The sequence below is a fragment of the Pelodiscus sinensis genome, chromosome 4 (assembly GCF_049634645.1).
Source record: "Pelodiscus sinensis isolate JC-2024 chromosome 4, ASM4963464v1, whole genome shotgun sequence".
NCBI classification, from domain to species: domain Eukaryota; kingdom Metazoa; phylum Chordata; order Testudines; family Trionychidae; genus Pelodiscus; species Pelodiscus sinensis.
Window position 1 is genome coordinate 27,473,971 of NC_134714.1, and position 21,797 is coordinate 27,495,767.

The following is a 21,797-nucleotide window of genomic DNA, read 5'->3' on the forward strand; positions in this document are numbered from 1 at the left end:
CCAGTTATTCCTCATGTTGTAGTGGTGCATTTGATTTTTCCTTCCTGCGTGATGTACTTATTTTTCTTGAATTTCATCTTGTTGATCTCAGACCAATTCTCCAATTTGTCATGGTCATGTTGAATTCTAATCCTGTCTTCCAAAGTGCTAACAACCCCTCTCAGCCTTGTGACATCTGTAAATTTTATAAGCATGCTCTCAACTCCTTTACTCAACCTATTAATGAAAATATTGAATATTACTGGAGCTAAGACTGACCCCTGTGGGACTACACTTGAAACACTCTCCTATTTGATAGTGAGCCACTTTACAATAATTTCATCTAAACGACATTTCCCTAGTTTACTTATGAGACTGACATATGGGAGTGTGTCAAAAGCCTAACTAAAAATCAAGATATATCATATCTACGGCTTCTTTCCTATCCTTTAGGCCAGTAACCCCGTCAAAGAAGGAAATTAGAGTGGTTTGGCATGATTTTTTCTTGATAAATCAATTCTGGCTACTTTTTATAACCCAATTATTCTCTAGGTGCTTGGAATTAATTGTTTAATTATTACTTCCATTATCTTTCCAGCTATCTACTTTAGTCTAACTGGATCCTATGTGTTACTCTTCTAGGCGAGGCAATATATTTCCTCTTCTCCAGTCCTATGTGGCCTCCCTCTTGTGTTCTAAAAGATAATTGCAAATTGTTCTGACATTACTTCATCTCGTTTCTTAAATAAACTAGGATAAATTTGATCAGACTCTGTCAACTTGCTTATATCTAAGTTATCTAAATATATTTCAGATCTTTAACCTGTGGTAGCTCTCATCCTGTAAGGGTATGTCTACACTACAAAGTTAATTCGAACTAACAGATATTAGTTCGAATTAACTTTGATAGGCGCTACACTAGCGTTACACTAGTTCGAACTTAATTCGAACTAGCGGAGCGCTTAGTTTGAACTAGGTAAACCTCATTTTACGAGGACTAAGCCTAGTTCGAACTTACTAGTTCGAATTAAGGGGTGTGTAGCCCCTTAATTGGAACTAGTGGGAGGCTAGCCCTCCCCAGCTTTCCCTGGTGGCCACTCTGGCCAACACCAGGGAAACTCTATTGCCTCCCTTAAAGGGGCACGGGCTGGCTACGATGCTTGTGCCAGGTGCAAGCCTGCCAGCACCCAGCCAGCAGACCCTGCACCTGGCACAGCTCGAGACAGCCACCCGATGCCCCCCAGCCCTCCCCCTCTTCCCCGGACCAGGCTGGCGGCTCCCGGGAGCTTGCCCAGGACCGCAAGAGGTGGGCACCCACCTGGTCCAGTGCAGACATCGTGGACCTCATCCACGACCTCCGCACTAGGCACAAGAAAGCGGCCGTCTACGGCAGGAGAGCTGCCAGCCTGGCCACCCAGGAGCAGGTTTGCATGAAAATCAAGGTGGTCCACTGAGACCCCCGACCCTGAGCCCTGAGCTTAGAATGGCCGCACTGGGTCAGACCAAAGATCCATCTAGCCCAGTAGCCTGTCTGCCAACAGCGGCCAACCCTAGGGACCCTAGAGGAGATGGACCAAAGACAGTGACCAAGCCATTTGTCTCGTGCCATCCATCTCCAGCCTTCCACAAACTTCGGGCAGGGACACCACTCCTACCCCCCGGCTAATAGCACTCAATGGACCCAACCTCCATGAATTTATCTCACTTCTCTTTAAACTCTGTTCTAGTTCTAGCCTTCACAGCCTCCTGCAGCAAGGAGTTCCACAGGTTGACTATTTGCTTTGTGAAGAAGAACTTTCTGTTATTAGTTTGAAGCCTGCTACCCATTCCTTTCCTTTGGTGTCCTCTAGTCCTTCTATTATGGGAACTAATGAAGAACTTTTCTGTATGCACCCTCTCCACCCCACTCATGCTTTTATAGACCTCTATCATATCCCCGCTCCATCTCCTCTTTTCTAAGCTGAAAAGTCCCAGTCTCTTTAGCCTCTCTTCATATGGGACCTGTTCCAAACCCCTCATCATTGTAGTTGCCCTCCCCTCTCCCACCCTCTCTCTTCCCCTCTCCCACCTCCTTTTCCCAGTCTCCCCCAGTTTTGTTCAATAAAGAGAGATTCTATTTTTGAACACAATTGTCCTTTATTTTGTACATCAGGAAGGGGGGCTAGGGAGGGGTAAGTGGAAGGAGGTGAGGGAGGAATGGGGTACGAGCCCCCGATGGGGAAGACTGGGCTGGCTCTGCGGGCTTCTGGGGGTGGAAGCTCTCCTGCAGCCCCCCAATTGCCCCCTCTCCCCAGATGGCAGCCTGCGGCAAGTGCAGCCAGTCTGATGGCCGAGTGCTGTGATGTGCCCAGTGTGGGTACTCCGGGCAATCCAAGGCAGGACTGCTTTGCAAGCGGGCACCCCTGAGAACTGTCTGTCTGGGGTGGGGGTCGGGTCCCTTTAAGCACAGCCCTCAGCTAGCCTGAGGCAGCAGCTCCACGCTCTAAGTCCTCACCTGATGCCCTGCTGGCACTGCTTCCGGCCATCCTTAACCCCGCTTCAGGGTCCACTCAGTGTGGACATGCTAGTTCGAATTAGCAAAACGCTAATTCGAACTAATTTTTTAGTCTGGATGCGTTAGTTCGAGTTAACTAATTTGAACTATGTTAGTTCAAATTAGCACTGTAGTGTAGACATACCCTAAGTTACTACTGATAACCATTGCATACTAACAATAATAGCCTGATTGTCCTTTTTCTTACAGCAGCTTTCCAGTTAGGTAACTCTGTTAAGTTCAAGGGCACTTCCCTTGACTTACACAAGAGTAAGCAGCAGGAGAACCAGCTGTGGTTCTTACGCATTCATCTATATGCCATTCTTCTTCTTAGTATAGTCCATGGCACAACTCCCATGAAATTCTCAGACACAAAGTCTGGTGATTCAATGTTAAATATGGAATTTAGCTAATAATATTTGAATAGGAAACAGTGCTCCCAACTAATTATGGTCACAACAATTAACAAGGAAGTGGAACCTCCCAACATCTCTATTCACAGATATGTATTCTCAGCATGTGGAGGTTCTCATCTGAAAAAAGTTCCGTGCATGTCAGAATGATAAGATTAGAGATTAATTATATTTCTGCTGGGTCCCCCTTCTTAATAGCATTGCTGAGAGAAGTTATTGAGGAAATCAAAACCCCTCCAAAGCTTTTCACATCTGAGACCCTTCATATATTTGCAAATATGTACGTATTCCATCCAGTGTGGTGAGTTTCCATAGTTCATGATAATTAACAATGAAGGTTGCATTGATGTTGCTATATTGTGGTCCAATTAATCATTTGTGTCTTAATAAGGGTCGGATTCCACTATAATATTCAATGGGAGTTCAATGCATGGTAGGTATCATGTTCAGAATGAGCCTGTTTGCAGTTGTAGAATATCTTACTTCTTTAGCGGTATTTTTAGGCATACCAAAGGGCTAACCCAGTATGCTATGCATCCCATATACACGTAGCTAGCTTTACAATAAAAACAGTTGCCATGGACAGAAAAATATTAGAATCAGGAGGAAAATGTGGTTCACAGCTGTTTACTATTCTGTGAGTAACTTAGGGCTCCAAAGGGCAGACATTTGCCTAGGGCAAAAGCCCTAGAGCTGTTGCTGTATATAGTTGCTTAGATCTTAGTTACTAAACAAATGCAGGACAGAGATATCTATGTGGACAGAGATTATCTATACAAAATTGTTATTAATAAAGTATCTATTAAATCAGGTTGTGAAACTTGCTTGTGTATTTACTGAAGCTTACAATATTTTTATTGTTGCTTTCATGCATATGGTACTTGGATAAAAATATGCAACATTCATTTATTTTCATTTGTTTATGAAATATTCAAGTTAACCAGAGGAATGTTAGGGGGCTAACATCTTATCTCTCAAAGACAAGCAAATATCCGGAAAGATAAACATGGCTTTATTGAACATAAAATGTTTCTTATCTTTCAGTATTTCTATATTAACCTTGGAATGCAGTTTTATAACTTTATTTTGTTTTATTTTGCTTTAGCATTTTATACTATTTGCTTTTATACTATGTTTATTATTGTGATTCATGCTTTATACATAATATTTTATAGCAGTCTGCAATTACAATTATCTACCACTTGCCATATCTAATCTATATCTATATCTATATCTATATATGGATATGGCAAATGGTAGATTAAAAAAAAATCTAAAATTTTTTTTTGAGAAAACCACCCACCCAGAGTGTCTCACCAAAGAACAGAACATATCTTGTTTGTATATCAGCTTGATTTAAAAGTAGTCCTTATTTCAAGAAGAATAAACATGTAAAGCATTTGTTTCAGGAAGAGATCTGGTAGTGAAAGCAATGTAGTGTATGTTATCAGAGTTATAAATCCAAACAAACCCACACAAAGCATTCTAGAAATATCCTAATTAAAATGAATTTTATAATTACATTAAAAAAAGAGTCCAGGAAAAATATGTGAATTAGAAATATTTTATACCTTTTGTTTATTCCTTAAATGTTGAAATGGCAAAGATTTTTGTGAAACACATATTTGCAAATATGATCGCTAAATGCAAAACTTATTGCTATGGAAATGGTAAAATTCTTTATGTACAAGGTCATCTAATGCTTTAAGTGGTTGCTAATATGAAATACCACGTGAGTACAGAAATATATATATTAATTGGGAAATTAATCATCTGGTAGTGCTTAAGCAGATTTTCATCCAACTTGAAGAATCTCTCCAAAGACTGGTAAAAGACAATACTTCTTTGATCATTTAAGCATTTGAAAAGACTATTTTGAGAGTTGACTTCCATGGAGAATACAGAAGTGTTTGGATTAATTTGAAACTGAATTTCAGCTCCTATTAATCTTGATGGAACTAAAGTGATCTCTCAGAAAATGGCATTTTGCATAGCTGCAGTTGCGTACCTTAAGCCAACCTTCCTCATCTAGTATAGACCAGGCCTAAGTGTCTGCTTTGTAATTATAAAAGTGTTTGCTCTGGTGAGTAGCATTACCAAGTTCGAAATTCTAGTTTGCTCCAGGAACAGGAGGTTTCTCTCTTGACCAACAAAAGATTTCTCCATCTGGAAAAGTTTGGGAACCGCTGCCATAATGGAACATCAGAGGACAAAAAGACTTGACCTCATCCATGAACAGGAGACCTGCACATAAAATCCTCCCACCACCTTGCACTCTGGGAAAGGGAATAAAAATCCCTTGGCAAGAAGAAATTGCATCTTTCTGGCTACTGGAATTCTGATGGGTTAGAGACTCTAAACTGAAGCCAGGGATCCACAGCCCCTCCTGGGGCTTTGTCTACTTTGGCAGGGTCAGTCCCACTCTGGGCCCCAAACCTCTGTTCAGTCCACTAATTCACAGTCTAAATACTGTGGCACAGGTCCTGCTTGTCCTTGTTGGCATTTGGGCTTCTGTCCCTTGCCTAAAAGGTAGGGTTGCCAGAAAAACACTGGGGAAAAAATTCTGTTGTGAACAAAAACCAACCAAACAGCATGGTCCCTTTACCCCTTTAAGAACTACCTTTAAGGCTTTTTGGCCCTAACAGGCTGCCGGTGGCCATCTTCCATCTTGTCTTCCTGCTTCGGGCCAGACAGCTCCCCTGCAGAACCAGGTAAGAACCCGGGTTTTTAACCTCCTGGCCAGGAAAAAAAATCAGAAAATACTGGACATTTTAGGTGTCTGGTATTTTCTGAATTTTTTTACCAGCTAGGAGGCGAAAATACCAGACTGTCTGGGTCAATACTGGACACCTGGCAACCCTACTGAAAGGGTGTTGGGGCTGGTGCCCCTTGTCAGCCTGGGCTGGGTAACCAGTTCTCCCCACCTACTGGCTGGACTCTCATGATACTGGGGTAAGGGAGTCCAAACACTCCCTGTCGTAGCCTCTCCCTGTTGTCCTCTCCACTTTCCCTGTTGTCTCTGGCAATGCTGCTGTTCTCTGTATCAGCTGTAGTAAGTTGAGGGTCGGTAACGTAAAATCAGGCGGCCTGAATAAAGGCCGGTAACATAAAAACAGCAGGCCTGAAATCTAGCGAGCAAGACTTTGGCTCAGTAGAACTGCAAGCAGGAAAGAGGCTTGGCTAAAGAGAAATAGTATAAGTCAGGTCAAGCATAAAAAATGCCAAAAGGTGTCAGGCACAGGTACCAAGCACATTCCAGAGGGATCGTAACAGAACACCTCACTGAGAAACATCCTGGTACCAACTGCCTCCCCACAAATAAAATATATATAGACCTAGGTTCAGGACTGGTTTGAAGTTGACAGCATGATAGGCAAGAAGTTGACAGCATGATGAATAGTAAGTAAACCCCTCTTCTGCAAGGCAAGGAGTGGTAACTAGGTAACAACTTGATAGGTCAGAGATGTGTAACTTGTTTTTACTTATGTATAAAAGTGCACTCAAAGGCTGAACACCAGCTGACTGGGGTGTGTGTGCTGGAAATCCAGGGTGCTTAGTGGGTGTTAGTCCATTGCCACAGCTTACATAAGGTGTACTGGTGCAGCGGTGAGTCTGTTTGCTGACAACTATTATTGTATGAAAAACTTTAAAGATTACAAAAGAGATCTTTCTGTTACACACAAAGGCATTGTTTGCTGTCAAGTAAGAATACATGGGATTAACAAATTATAATGTGTGTTAGGTCTAGTATTGCAACCAATCAAAAGCACCAAGGCAGAAATAAAGAAAAAGCAAATGAAAAATCTTTCCCCATTTCTGTTCCCTTTAATGAAAAACAATGCACACCAAGAAATAAAGAAAACATACAGCGACAATAGACTTTGAAAACTAAATTTAAGTCATCCTGTGGCAAGTAATCTCATAGCATGGTGTGAAGTTATTGTTGTCATATTGCATCTATAGATAAGTGCATTGATCTAATTTATTTTTGGAAAAGAAAACAAGTACTTCTATTGTTTTAAAAGTTGTCTTAGTAGCAACCAATCCAGTGGAAAAAAACAAGTTCCTAAATTTCCCTCAGGAACAATCCATGTTATTCTGATGCTGTTCCTTTCAATCACCTACAGGAAAAGTTGACTAGATGCAAAACCCATCCTGCTGTAACAAAGCAGAAGGAAAAAATATTAGCTAAAGGGGAACTGAAAAAGGCTAGCTTTTGATTATTTCCAACATAATGCCTTTGTTATAATAATCAAGTTACCAGAGGATAAAAGCTATGGAATGTGATCCTGCTGATGCCTGTGGGTTTCAGAACCCAAAGTAAAGGTAACTTAACTGTTTCTCTCCAGGCAGTCTCAGAAATAAATCAATGGGAACATAGAACTTTAATAAATGATTTGATACAAAAAAGCCTGCTCTTATCTAAAACTACTGTTAGATATCAAGCACGTGCATACACATACATACACACACACACAAATATAATTAGGAGATCCCAGATATAATCACTCACAGATTATAAGATGGTTTTGAACTATCATGAGCAGGCTTTCCAGGGGTCCTCTTTCTGTCCCAGCTGCTGAGGAGTCTAGATGTCAGCTCCTTGCCCAAAGGAAAAACTCCTTAGACTACTCTGAGCTATTTACTTTTACCAGATCTTTTATGGCTAACTCTAACAAAGCACATGACTGATAGTGACTCCTAGGTGGTCAGCAAAATAACTCCACTGGGTCACCAATTTGCCTAATTTCAACAAATTGCTCATTATCTCAGAACATTTCAGCTGTCTACACTGGCAGGTTCTTGCGCCAGAAATATGCAAATGAGGCTAAGCGTGGAATATCACTAAGCCTCATTTTGCATATCTAATGAGCCACCGTTTTTGTAGAAGAGGCTCTTGCGCCAGTAGGAGTGTCTATAGTGCCCCTTCTTGCGCTCCTGCGCAATGCCATTATTCCTGAAAATAATCAGCAAGAGGGTTTTTCTTGCACAAGAAGGGGCAGTGTAGACAGCTCCTGGCGCAAGAGCCTCTTCTGCAAAAATGGTGGCTCATTAGATATGCAAATGAGGCTCAACTATATTCCACACTTAACTTCATTTGCATATTTCTGGCGCAAGAACCCGCCAGTGTAGACATAGCCTTCTAGTATTTCTAGCCACAACAACAAGAAGTTAGGGGCACCTAAAACCAAGGTTAAATCCTCAGTTGCTGTAAATCAGTTAAGCCCCACCGACTTCATTGCTATGATGATTAACATCAACGGAGAATCTGGCTGATGCATTTCAATGGGCAGGCTCTGAATGATAGGAAAGAGCTGGTCCTGAGTGTCATTCAACAATATGGGAGTGGGGAATTAGTGGCTAATGAGCTACTGGTTTGAATATCACAGATTTTGGCTTTTGCTTTGGGTTATTTGTCTGACCCAACAGCTAATACAATCAAGCCACATTAATATATTTTTATTTGTTCTTTTCTGAACTGTTAAACAATTCATCCATTTACATCCAAGATTTTTCTTGTAGAATGTGCATAATATTCAATCATTATTAGAACTTTAATAAGTGACAATTTTAACCTGATGTAACATTTTGTGCCTGTTTTTTACTGGAAATTCTGAATGACTGATGTTCAATATATCTACAGAGGAGAGGAAAAAGCTGATATCTGAAACATGTCATCAGCTAGATACTGGATGTTAACAACGAGTAGTCCTGTGGCACCTTATGGACTAAAAAAGTATCGTGAGCTTTTGTGGGTAAAACCCACTTCATCAGATGAGATGGAGTGAAGCGTAACAGTTAAGATATCTGGAGGGAAAAGACCCTCTGAAAATGGCAACTCTGTGAATTTAATAAAGAACGTATTTCAGAAAGGCAATGTGCTTATATGCTGTACAATCAAATACAGCCAGAAGTGTTACTTGGGGAATAAGAAATTGTAATTAGAGTGAAACGCTTTCACCAAAATGAAATTTTGGCAAAACAGGCTGTTTTGCCGAAGCAGAAATGTTTCACGGAGCCATGCCAGTTTCCATTAAATGTTCATCAAGAAGGTTTTTAAATTAGGAAGGGGAAAGAGAGATAGACCTTAGCTAGCTGGCTAGGGACTGGAGTTCAAGCAGGTCTGCTGATGTGTACATACGGTGGGGTGTCGCTGGCGTTGTATACCTTAAGCTGTGCTGCCATGTCTAGAGTATACCTGGCCTAAACATGTTTAAAATCTGGAGTAAATTTCCTAGGAAGCCTGTGAAATCCCTATATTTGGAGATTTTTAAGAACAGGTTGGACAATACCCATCAAAGATGGCACAGGTTTCCTTGTTCCTGCCTCAGCACAGGAGACGGGCCAAAGTGATTTCTGATGGTCTCCCCAGCCCTATGATTCTATGAAGTAACTTGCTTAGGATCACTGAGGCTATGGCTACACTGTAGCCTTCTTCCAGAAAAGCTTATGCAAATGAAGCGTGGTATGGAATATCGCTGTGCTTCATTTGCATAATTAATTAGCAGCCACTTTTGCGCATGAGGCTTTTGCATACAAAGGAGTTGTGTAGCCAGCTCATCTTCTGAAAAATGAGGAAGAATGGCTCTTGCGCAAGAGGGGGGTTTTGTGCAAAAGCAGCTGCTAATTAATTATGCAAATGAAGTGCGGCAATATTCCACACCACACTTCATTTGCATAAGCTTTTCCGGAAGAAGGCTACAGTGTACCTGTAGCCTGAATGAGCAACAAAAGCAGGGGACAGAACTCTAGCATAGAGGGCTGAGGGGAAAAACATTTCTTGGTTCAATAACTTAACAGGAAAACAAAAACAAAACAAAACAAAACAAAAGTAATATAGGACCCAAAACAAACAAATAATCATAAAATCTAATTGAGAACCCCCAAAAGGTTAAAAATGGTTTAACATAACTTAAAACATTTCATTTCATTCTCAAAATTTTGCCATAACATTTTAATAAAATTCAGAACAAAAAGTTGTTTCAGAATTTTTTTTTTTAATAAAAAAAAATTCAGTGTGTTAGATATAAATTCACAAAATTATTCAGTTTATATGAAGCTGATTTTCTGGCCAAAACCCCCACAAGTTTGGTGCAAAAAATGTCACCTGACTCTACTAAGAGTCTTGACTGCCAGTTTGATCCTCCAAAGGCTATACTGCATTCTCTCTATATGAATATTAACCTATAGAATCATTCTGGGGCATTATATACCAATAATTCAGAAGCATCAACTTCCAGAAAATATTTAGGTGAAGCACCAGCATCTGCATTAATAAGCATGTATGTCTTGCAACAAATTACTAGGTCATGATTTCATTAACATAAAATTGGCACATAGGTAGCAGTGAAAGGTATGAGGAGAGAAACTATTAGGAATGCCAAATCAATAGCATACTTTTCTAGTGTTTTTTTCATGCATGTATTGGTGAGATGCAGTTTAGTCAATGTAATAAAGTAACAGGATAATCAGAAAAGTTGTTTTTAATATGAAACATATAGAATGAGTGTTTATTCGCTTTCCCTTAAAACCTAAAGGCTGTGTCTAGACTGCATCCCTTTTCCGTAAAAGGGATGCAAATTAGACACATCGCAATTGCAAATGAAGCGGGGATTTAAATTAGCATAAAAATGGCTGCCGCTTTTTTCCAGCTCGGAGCTTTGCTGGAAAAAAGCACCAGTCTAGACGAGGATCTTTCAGAAAATAAAGCCTTTTCCAAAAGATCCCTTATTCCTTATTTTAAAGTGTTTTTGGTACTGAATATGAATAGCATTAGTAAAGGATGGTTTTCAAGACTAGAAAATAGAACACACTGACTTCCTTTGGTAAAATGTTTACAATACTGATAAAGTCTCCATATTCTATGTAGACTGGAGTGACTGGGTTTTTTGTTTTGCTTTTCCCATCTATCTTCTGTTTTGACGTGTTCAGTCAGCCTAGTTAATTTTTCCCATTTCCTTTCATATATGATGGATTAATCAACATATCTGCAGAGCTATTCAGCATCTTTCACTATTGTTGTGTGCAGCATAGCAGGTTGAGCTTAGGGTCATGAAAACCACTCAGGATGGATCGATACATATTACTCTTTGTCCATGTCTACACTGCAGGCTTTTTGTGCAAGAACATCTGTTCTTGTGCAAAAACTTGCAGAGTGTCTGCACTGCACGCGTGTTCTTGCGCAAGTAAATTTACAGTAAAGCGCCAGAAAACAGGGCTTCTTGCGCAAGAGTTATTCTTCTCCCCACGAGGAATAAGCCCTCTTGCGCAAGAGCTCTTCCGCAAGAAGGCAGTGTAGACAGGCAACAGGGATTTCTTGTGCAAGAGAGTGTCCACACTGCCATGGACGCTCTTGTGCAAAAGCACATCTCTTCCACAAAAGCACATGGCACTCCTGTGAAAGACCTTTTGCTTAAGAACTCTTGCATAAAACAGTTCTTGTGCAAGAAGCCTGCATTATAGACGTAGCCGTAGATATTACTCAAACTGGAGGCTCATGGTAACTGGAGCCATCTTTTTGTACTGTTTTTGTACAGCACCCAGCACTTGGTCCATGAAGAGGGCTCCAAGGGTATGTCTACACAGCAGGGCTAAAGTAGAACTAAGCTATGCAACTTTAGTTACGTCAACTGTGTAGCTTAAGTTGAAATAGCTTAATTCGGCTTTTGGCGCTGTCTACACAGAAGGAAGTCGAAGGAAGAACACACTTCCTTTGACTTCCCTTACTCCTCATAAAATGAGAGTTACTGTAAGTTGGAGTAAGAAGTCCTCCAGCTTGACATTATTTTGAAATAAAAGTGTGTGGCGTAGATGCACTCTGTTATTTTGGAATGTCAGTTATTCCAAAATAACGCTGCTTTGTAGACATAGCCCTAGATGCTATAGTAATTGTCCTATTTCTACTAGTACTATTTTCTAGAAACCTCCTTGAAGTTTCTAAAGTATTTGGATACTTTTTAAAAATTCATGCCTTTGCTTTTCCCACTATGGTATATATTCAGAAAGGTGTAAGGATATGATCTTCTTAGTTGTACTAATTAGCTGTGAACAGATATTTAGATGTTCTTTAAAATTAGCATAACCTTGATGTCACCAGAGTCAAAGCCATGGATTCTCCAGCTCTCTTAGTCAATGGTCCATTTCACATGGAAAAAGAAAAAAGCTCTTGTGAACCCACCAATGTTTCAATCTCTCACTTCCATATTTTCTATCTCTTTTCATGGTCTTGTAGAGCAAATTAGAGGGCTCTATGGACACTTGCTGAACCCTGGGCTATTAGTTTGAGAATCACTATTGCATAGCATCCCACTGTATGTACTACTTACTCTCCCTGGGACAGGCAGTCTTACTCTAGGTTACATTTTCAAAGGGTCTCAGCGACATAGCACTGTAAATCCCATTTTCAAAAGTGCCAAAGTCCTATTGATTTTTAAGGGGAATTAATGGAATGTAGGCCCTAAGTGATTCAAATGCTTTAGCAAATGTTACCTTTAGCATCCTTGGTTATGCTGGGTATGTCTACGTGGCCTGAAGCAGAGAGCTTCCCAGGCCTGGTTGACAGATTTGGGTGAGCAGGGCATTCACTCGGACTAAAAATAGCTGTGTAGTTAGTGCTTTGAAGTTGTGGCTATATTATATTGCCCTTATTGCTCCTAGCCACACATTCTTTGTGTGTCCTTGTGGTGGATGTCTACAATGTTGATCCATCATCAGAACACTGTGACTGGTCACAGCTTTTCTCTCAGGAAGTCTCCACTCAGCCATGGTAGGGACTTCCTCTGATTGTTGTTTTCATTCAACTGACTAAGTGGTTTTAGACTGAAAGTGTGAGTTTTTTCATTGTGACCAAGGGGGTAAGTGGAGAGAGGAAGTCTGCAAAGTGGGCAACCCCCTCCCATTCCTGGCATTCACAAAGCAGTGAATAAAACCTGCCCACACCCAAGCTACGGGAACAGACGTGGTACTGCCTGTTGCTTAGCTGTCCCTTTAAATCACTCATAAGCTCTGAGTGAGTCAGATATCCCACGTGTACTGGGCCTAAGGAAATGCGGTACCTGGTTTCAAGTTGACTGGCCCCCACAGACAGGGACAGAGGTGATGGTGTGAAAAATGGAGAAGTCATTTGCAGGCCATGGGTTTCCTCTTTCTACATCCAGAAGATCCCAAAAACAAGAGAAGGGAGGTTGAGGCTGTGGAGTAAGAAATGGCAGCCTGGGGAGGAATAGGTAGCCAAACCCTCCTTTTTGTTTAGGGGGAAAACTATGTGAAACATGACCATTTTGGATAAGTTTTGAGGATGGATGAACTAAAACCAATTTGCATAAACCCCCAATGAACCAAAGCCATAATTTTGCATGTCCCTCTTTGAAAGGTACAATACAAACGGCAGTCATTATTATCAGAGGGGTAGCCATGTTAGTCTCAATCTGCAAAAGCGGCAAGGAGTCCTGTGGCACCTTATAGACTAACTGAAGTGTTGGAGCATAAGCTTTCGTGGGCAAAGACCCACTTTGTCAGATGTACGTGCATCTGATGAAGTGGGTCTTTGCCCATGAAAGCTTATGCTCCAACACTTCAGTTAGTCTATAAGGTGCCACAGGACTCCTCGCCGCTTTTGCAGTCATTATTATATTCTTCATAAATAGCTAGAAAACCCTATGCAGTGTTTCTCTCATTTGCCTTTTCCCATGAGGACTTATACTCTGGGTTTGGCTTGTTGCTGAGAGAGATGGTCAGCCATTAACATAATTTCTTCCTTTCCAGTAGCTGGCTCACTGCCTAGCTTCCCAGTATCTGCTTAATCACATTGTCCTGTAAACCATGATTTGTGCGAAGCAGAGGTCAGTGCATATTTGCACGTTTCCAACAGAGCCTTTGAGGATGGTAGTAAAACACTTGTTGGAATAAAAACAAAAAACTAAAACCCAAGTGTTGCCATCAGGATACTCCATACAGACTTCCTTTTTTCACATATGACAAGTGTTCTCCTGGGAAGTCCCAGCTGTGGCCATATCTAGACATTTGGGTGCCAGGGACAAGCAAGCATATTTGTGTCTCCTACCAGAGGTCACATAACTCCTCAGAGTTTTTTATTACATCCCCACAACCCAGCTGTGTTGACAGCATTGAGGTTAGGTGACCTCTAAAGGTGAGTTCTGGGATGGAGGTGGCTCCATCTCCAGGAGCCATACTATATGAGTTTGGCTCCCTAGGTAGCATTTGACTTCTGTATGTGGGGGGCAGAGGGCTTAACAAATTAGCTAACTACTGTGTGTACTTGATGTGGTTGCACATTCACCCAAATCAGGACATCATGTATCTAACTTCACAAGCACCCCCTAACGCTTCCTCCTGCTCTTTATATATAACACCAGAATAGCACTTCACACCTCCAAGGGGTTTTAAAAATGCCTAATTAATACTTGTAAACTCTCTGGAAATAGGCAAATTTCCCTGAGTTACAGATGGGGAAACTGAGGCACGCTGGGTTTCTTGAGCTTCCAAAAGCATCAGTGTCTGAGGCAGGATTAAAATTATGGCTGTGAACAACAGGCCCTTCTCCCTTCACCATCTCCTGCCAACCACGCATCAGCCTTGCATATGGAGTTGTGTGCATGTTCTGAACACATTTCATAACAGACCTTTGAATCGTTACTCCCTCAAGGGGAGGGAGGAGGAAAGGTCAATTCATTTCTGATTCAACTGCACCTTTGCCATGGGAGAAGACTCCTTCTACACCCCCATTCAAAGGGATTTGGATTTGCAATTCCTGCACTGGCTGATTTCTGGAGATGGCGTTACTTCCTCCGGCTAGTTTAGAAACACTAGTATTTTACTCATCATTCCATGAAGGTCACCAAAAAAGTTCTGGATGAGTCATTATTCCATGCTCCCCATTCCTTCCCGCCTCAATAAAATAATATCAAGCAATCAGGGATATTTAGCCCTACTCTCTAGTTTTTGGTGCCCTTAACAGTCATCTGACCCTGCTCAGCAATTAGTGCTGAAAGTACCAAATAGCAAGTCACACTTACCCTGGAGCTTCACCGGAAGGAAAGGAAACACCAAAGGAGAGGATGGTAAAACCAAAATCGGTGGCTGAAAGTCCCGGAGACATTCACCCTCTCAAAGCAGCTGCAACAAGTGGAACAGTATTCTCCATGCCAGGGCAGAGGCTTTATACTGCAGTTCAGCTACATACACTTCACTTAAAACTCATTGATAAGCACTTTGGTGGTGCCTTCCTTTGGCTCTCTCTTCTGTCAGACTGCCCAAAAAATACCCTGTAACCGCTGTAATTTAGCTCCTCTCCAGTGGCAGCTCTTTTCCGTGGACGGGAGCTTAACAGCTCTCCTGACTAGGCAGCGTGTGATGGTCTAATGACCAAACAACTTTTGCCAGTGTCTCTTCCCCTGCAGATTATATATTCCATGGAGAGAGCTGACTTTTAGAGGAACTGGCTGTAAGCCCTTTGCTAATGGTACCATGTTAACACTGTGCCAGCCCCTAATAGAAGAGACTGGAATTCACTTCATCCCTTGCCTACCACCACTACAGCCAGATACAGGTGCCATTGATGGTGGCTGCAACAATGCTGCACACTTTTACACCTCTCTAACACATTTTTCACACATGACGTATCCAGAGCTGCAGCTGACCAAGGGGAGCTAAGTCAGGCATTACAGCCTTGTCTACACTGTAGAGTTTTGTTGATGCAAGTTATGCCACTGTATAGCTACTGCTGTAAGTAACTTGCTTTTGCATGTCCACATAATGCTCCCTGTGCCAATGGAGTGCATTCACACTGCCAGTTCTCACAGCCACAAATGGCTGCAGGGTGCTTTGGGAAGAGTTTGCTATGTCTCCTGGGCAGGTAGAATGTCACATGATGCAGGTTTCTCACTCCCATCATTCTATGGACATCTTACTAGAGAGGCAGCTACTTTTCAAATGCCCTGGCAACTTGCTCTGTCAGAAAGCAGAGATCCTGCATTGCTTACAGTACAGTGCTATGCATTATGAACACAAGGCTATCAGAGGACCCCCCCAGGGTGAAGGAAAGGGGTTACTTGGCTGGGAGAACATTAACACTGAGCCACAATAATGTGTGTTGGCATAGTGTGCTGCACCTGACAATGCTGGTTTGTACCGTGCTACAAACCCTGTAATGATTACTCCATGTGCCCCAAAAGTAGCACATGGTAATATGACCAAATTGATATTACCAAACACTAACACAGGAAGCCCACAAAATTGTGTATGTGTGGGGTGGGGGAACGGAGAATGTGTGTGGCTGTGGCTATGTCTACACTACAGAGTTTTTCCGGGATACCGGAAAAACTCTGCACCATCAAGGGAATGTGTCCGCTTTTTCAGATCAGTTTCCGAAAAAGTGGGCGTGATCTTTCGGAAGCCCTGTATTCCTCATTTTATGAGGAATAAGGGCTCTTCTGCAAGAGGAGGTTTTTCCCCACATTTGGCCCCATATAGACAGACCAAATGTCAGAAAAGCCTCTTCCAAAAAAAGAATAGCAAAAAGGTACGCAAATTGCGGTTTGCAATTTGTGTAGCTTTTTCCGAAAATAACCTGCAGAGTAGACAAAGCCTGTGGGTGTGAGAGAGAGACAGTGTGTGTATGTGTGTGTGTTGGGGAAGAGTGAATGTGTAGGCAAGCTGTCTCTAAGATGTGCCACCAACCAGAAGCAACCCACTCTAAGGCAGAAGCTGGTGCATATAAAGCAGATGTCTCTCTGTTCCCCCATCCCAGCTCAGCAGAGACCAGTACACTAGTAGCGGGAGAAGGACACTCCAATATCAGCCTCTGCCTCCTTCCCCCGCTCTGCATTGCATAGCACAGCACAAGTCTCTTTCTCCCTTCCCCATAATAGCTCATCCTGCCAGCCCCCTGCTCTGGGTGCGTGAGAGCAGGATTCTGTGTTCATGTTTTGATTCCATGGTTTCTTCTAAGTTCTCCCACAGCCTCCTCTCCCCACACACCAGGCAGGAGTGAGTTTGCTGCCCAGAATAGGCATATTCAGCTGGGCAGTAGCTTTGTGAGCACTCCAGGGTGAGCAGTTTCAAAACTTCCTGGGGTTCTAAAAGGGGAGAGGTTGATGCAGGCAGTGGAATTCCAAGCAGTGAGCAGAATGGTCATGGTGGGCATTGTGGGATCCATCTTAGGGGCCATTTATGGTGATGTCACAAACATCTGTCTACACAGTCACTTTGTGGCTCTAACTTTGCTAAGCTCTATGCCTCTACCTGAGACAATTTTATTTTGCTTGTAAAGCGGGAGAATTTTATCAACAAAAGGAGCAACAAGACTTTGTAGTATAGAGAAGACCTAAGATCTAAGAATGGCTGCCCAGTGAGCCTGGAATCTCAATTATCTCTTTCCTCAGTCACAGTCTTCATCAACTCCCATCATACAGGAAGCTGATTTCTTTAGTCCCCACAGATCCTCGATGTTATACCTTCTGTTCAGCTGGCTACCACCCCTGCCCCCCCATACCAAGCTGCAGAGATAATCCAGTCAAAACCTTTCCCCCCCCCCCCACTAAGACCCATGCTAGCAGCTCAATGGGACTTGAGGAATATACCCATGCACCAGGAACCCACAAGGGCATCACAGCTAGAGTGGAGGCCAGAAAACTGTCCCTCTGTAAAATAATAATTGATAATACATTGCACTCCTACAGTGCCTTCCATCCAAGAATATATGGCCTACGTTCACTTGTTCACTGCAGGGAGCTGGACTTCTCCAGGTCTCTTCTAGCCCAATATTTCTGTGATTCCATAACACCACATTCACTGAGTGATCCAACACTATTTAATAGTGTATATTAAGACAACAATAGTTTAAGCTAGAAGATGAGGATGACTGGCTATTGGCAGTTGAAACTACAAAGGCAATTTCAGACTGCCAGAAACTTATTAGCCAAGACAGAATTTGTCCTTTATAGTACACTTAATATTGCTACTTTAGTAAATCTACCATTAATGATCAGAGGGTGTCTATTTAATGTTAGCACCCACTAACTTCATGCTATGGAGTCACAATGTACTAAATCACCCTACACACTGAAACACATTCTCCATTTTCTGAAAAGTCTGGTTTTTTTAATAAGCCCCATCAACCAGGCACAACCCTGCTTAGTTTGTGAGACACTGTATAATTCAGGGACAAGGCATACTGCATGTATATCAGATAGATTTTTACCCAGTTGTCCATTTTTCATCTTTCATTTCATACCCTCTATGTGGATTATTGAAATTTAGAACACAGAAGGGCAGACACCAGGTAAAATCCCTTTTCAAGGAGAGTATAGCCTTCTACTGAACTATTTCTGTTATCTTGATCTTTTCTTGAACTATTTCTGATAACTTGATCTGTGAACTGCAAAAGCCAGATTTTTTGTGCTCCCCAGGTTGAACAATGCCTCTATATAAAACCATGGTACACCCATATCTTCAATACTGTGTACAGATATGGTCACCTCATCTCAAGAGAGAAATATTGGCATTAGAAAAGGTTCAGAAAAGGGCAACAAAAATAATTAGGAGTTTGGAACGGGTCCCATATGAAGACAGATTAAAAAGACTTGGACTTTTCAACTTAGAAAAGAGGAGACTAAGGGAAGAAATATGATAGAGGACTATAAAATCATAACTGATATGGAAAAAGTGAACAAGAAAAAGTTATTTACTTATTCCCACAACATAAGAACTAGGAGTCACCAAATGAAATTAATAGGCAGCAGGTTTAAAACAAAAGAAAGTTTTTCTACATTCAGCATACCGTCAACTTGTGGAACTCCTTGCCAGAGGATGTGGTAAAGACTAGGATTTTAACAGGGTTCAAAAAAGAGCTAGATAGATTCATGGAGGTTAGGTCCATCAATAGTTATTAGCCAGGATGGGTAGGAATGGTGTCCCTAGCCTCTGTTTGCCTGGAAATGGATGACAGAAGAGGGCTCACATGATGATTTTTGTGTTCTCTCCCTCTGGGGCATATGGCATTGGCCTCTGTTAGCAGACAGGATACTGGGCGAGATGGACCTTTGGTCTGACCCAGTATGACCATTCTTACATTCTGTTGATCTTTCTCTTGAGCAGTTGGGACAGTCATGTCACATTATTTTGATATTTCTGGACCCAGCTGATTAATGCAACTGGACTGGATGCCCAAGCCTCTGTGAAAAAGGACATATTGTTCAGCAAAATATGGTTAAAAATACCAGAATGTCTGGGGTTTTTTGTGAAACTTTTCTGTGGTGGAAGGTAAAGATGTGGGAGTACTTGAAGTTTTGGGGGTAAGTACAGTGGTCTAAAAAGCTTTTCAAAGATATTGGCAATAACAGGTAGAAACAGGGCCTGGGTAAAAATCTATTCTGTTTTAGCACTGTAAATCCAAAATAACTCCAATGACCTCAACAATTCAATAGAGTTACACCAGATCTTCCTGGGCATAACTGACAAAATAATTTAGCCACATTGCTGCTAAGGACCAGTAACTTAATTTAGATACATTTATAACCTATGTAAATGGTTGTATTAAAGCTGAACTGGATAGTTCATGAAAAGTTAAAGGACTACTCTGGTAATTCTGTGTAGTGATAAAAGGGAGTCACCCCCTCTACCAACCTTTTAATAACTGCACTGTATTTTTTCTCCTTCTCCTGCATCTATACCAGTATTTTGGGAATACATTGTATTTTTGTGGTGGTGGAGTTAGCTGATATTGAGGCTTTACAAATCAACTTCCTATTGAAAAAGAAATCTTTGATGCAGAATGTGGGTCTATTTGGAGTACAATTTGTTTATTTTTACCCTGTCCTTGTACAGAGGCAGTCACCAAAAGCATGCAGGCTCATAGACTTCAAGGTCAGCAGGGACCATCGTTATCATCTAGTCTGACCTCTTGCACATTGCAGACCAAAGAACTAGGAATGTAAATATTGTTAGCCATTTAAATTATTAAAATCATATGGATTAATCATTAACAAGTTCACAGTGTATCCTTGGCTTGAGGGATACTCTGTGGTCCCTTCTCAGAGGTGGAATAGAATGGGCTGAGAGATAAGTTGCATGTTTATGACTGGACACTGCACACCTTGCTCTGATAATGACCCTTGCTCTCACAGTCAGTAGGTGCTGTCCAGTGCAGCTAATTCAACAGCTAATTCAGCCAGGTGAGCAGCGGTGCCAGGCCAGATCCAAGTGTTCCGACAGACTCAATGGTTCCCAGGCAGACCCATTGCTGCAGCCAGCTGTTAGAGAAGCAGAGCTGGAGGTACTGCTGGGATGCCCCACACAGTGCCCAAGGCTGTGAGAGCACTACAAGCTCCTCTTGGGTATTGCTTCAGACTTTTTAATGTACACATTTGGCATTACAATGCCAGAAACATATTTTACCAATTTGCTTAAATATGGACTGCAATATATTTTGATGGTAAGACTAATACTTATTGATAACCAGTTAATCATTTAATACTTGCCATCCCGACACAGGATCTCAACCACTGCTAGACAATCTTCTCCTTACAAGAATCTCAGTCCTAACCCCAAAGCATGATTTCATGGTGAAACTCCCTCAAGAATTGACTCTAGTTAGAGAATTTTTGGCCTGATCTATACTAGAAAATGAGGTCAGTTTCTCTGCATAAGTCAAGAGGTAAAAAATCCCCACCCCTGAGCAATATTGTTAAGCTGTCCCCATGTAGACACCAGTAGGTCAACAGAAGAATTCTTTTATTGCCATAGCTAGTACCTTATGAGGCAGTGGATTGTCTATGCTGACACTACATCCCCTGCAATCAGCATCAGTAGCGTCCATGCTGAAGTGCTGTTTTAGTGTTTTAAGTGTAGACGAGACCTACGGCAGAGAGCAAACTCTTTTAAACCTTGCAATAGCTCCTCCAAAGCAGGACAGCACCACAAAAACTAACAGTACAAGTATTTCCTCAAAGCCTTTGAACACTGTTCTAACTGCATGTAATAAGAGTAGCACCTGGTGGTGCCTGACATAATTATGGTGCAAAGTTCCCTGGCTGCACTTAATTAGGCTCTTTCTCAATGAGATGTGTCCAGTGTCTCCTACACAACAGCAGAACACAACATACTGTTATCTTGATATTACAAGGCATCCTGAGTCTCTCACTTTTATAAGCAGAGCCCTGCAAACTCACAGATATCTGCTTTATATCCATGGGCAACCACATCCGTAGATGTGGATGCAGATATCTGCAGCTCGTTTTTGTGGATACAAATTTTGTATCGAGAACTCTGCAAATGTGTAGACATCCACTTTATATCCACAGGTATCTGCACAGGGCTCTCTTTATAAAGCCTTTCGGGGAGTAAACCCTTGTTAGAGACACATCCTGGGACTCACTTGGCTTACGAATCCACTCATGTTATCCCATTGCTATGAGAGAGGGTCTCTGGTTTCAGCACCTCTGCTTCTCAGTAGGGCTCCATCAGTGAGTCCAGAGGAGTCTGGACTACAGTGCAAGACAACCCCTCTTTGCAACTCTGCATCTGAGAGATGTTTTCAGTGGCACAGGAGAACCTCTACAAAACAAGATGTTCTTTATCAATCCACAGGACAACAGGTTTCAGAAACACTAGGTTAAAATGGCAAAGAAACTCTTCCATTATCTGTCATCCTCCTCTTGCTTGAACAGGGGCATCCTTCTTTGCACTGCCTGGAAGAGAGATACTTGCCTGCAGCCAGGTTCCCAGCCCTGCCCAACTGTTACTCTGTGGGATTACGGGATTACCCTTTTCTGCCCTGTGAGCAAGTCTTTTAGTAGGTCAGTTCTTTACCTGTTGTTGCATTCATGCTTTTTTTCATTTTCACTCCCCACCCC

The 21,797-nt window shown here is 41.9% G+C and overlaps 1 protein-coding gene across 11 annotated transcripts in view; it reads right to left on the minus strand.

The window, feature by feature from the left end:
• The window catches only part of BDKRB2 (bradykinin receptor B2), a 42,131-nt gene that overhangs the window by 11,458 nt on the left and 8,876 nt on the right, over positions 1–21,797 (minus strand). Inside the window, exon 2 of one of the 11 annotated variants that reach the window (XM_075926627.1) lies at positions 21,320–21,498. The exons of 9 other annotated variants lie outside the window; for them this stretch is intronic. The gene's annotated coding sequence lies outside the window, so the exon portion shown is untranslated. Of the gene's footprint in view, positions 1–7,438; positions 7,661–21,319; positions 21,499–21,797 lie in introns of those variants that run through there. One more of the 11 variants, XM_075926628.1, reaches the window with a different exon arrangement.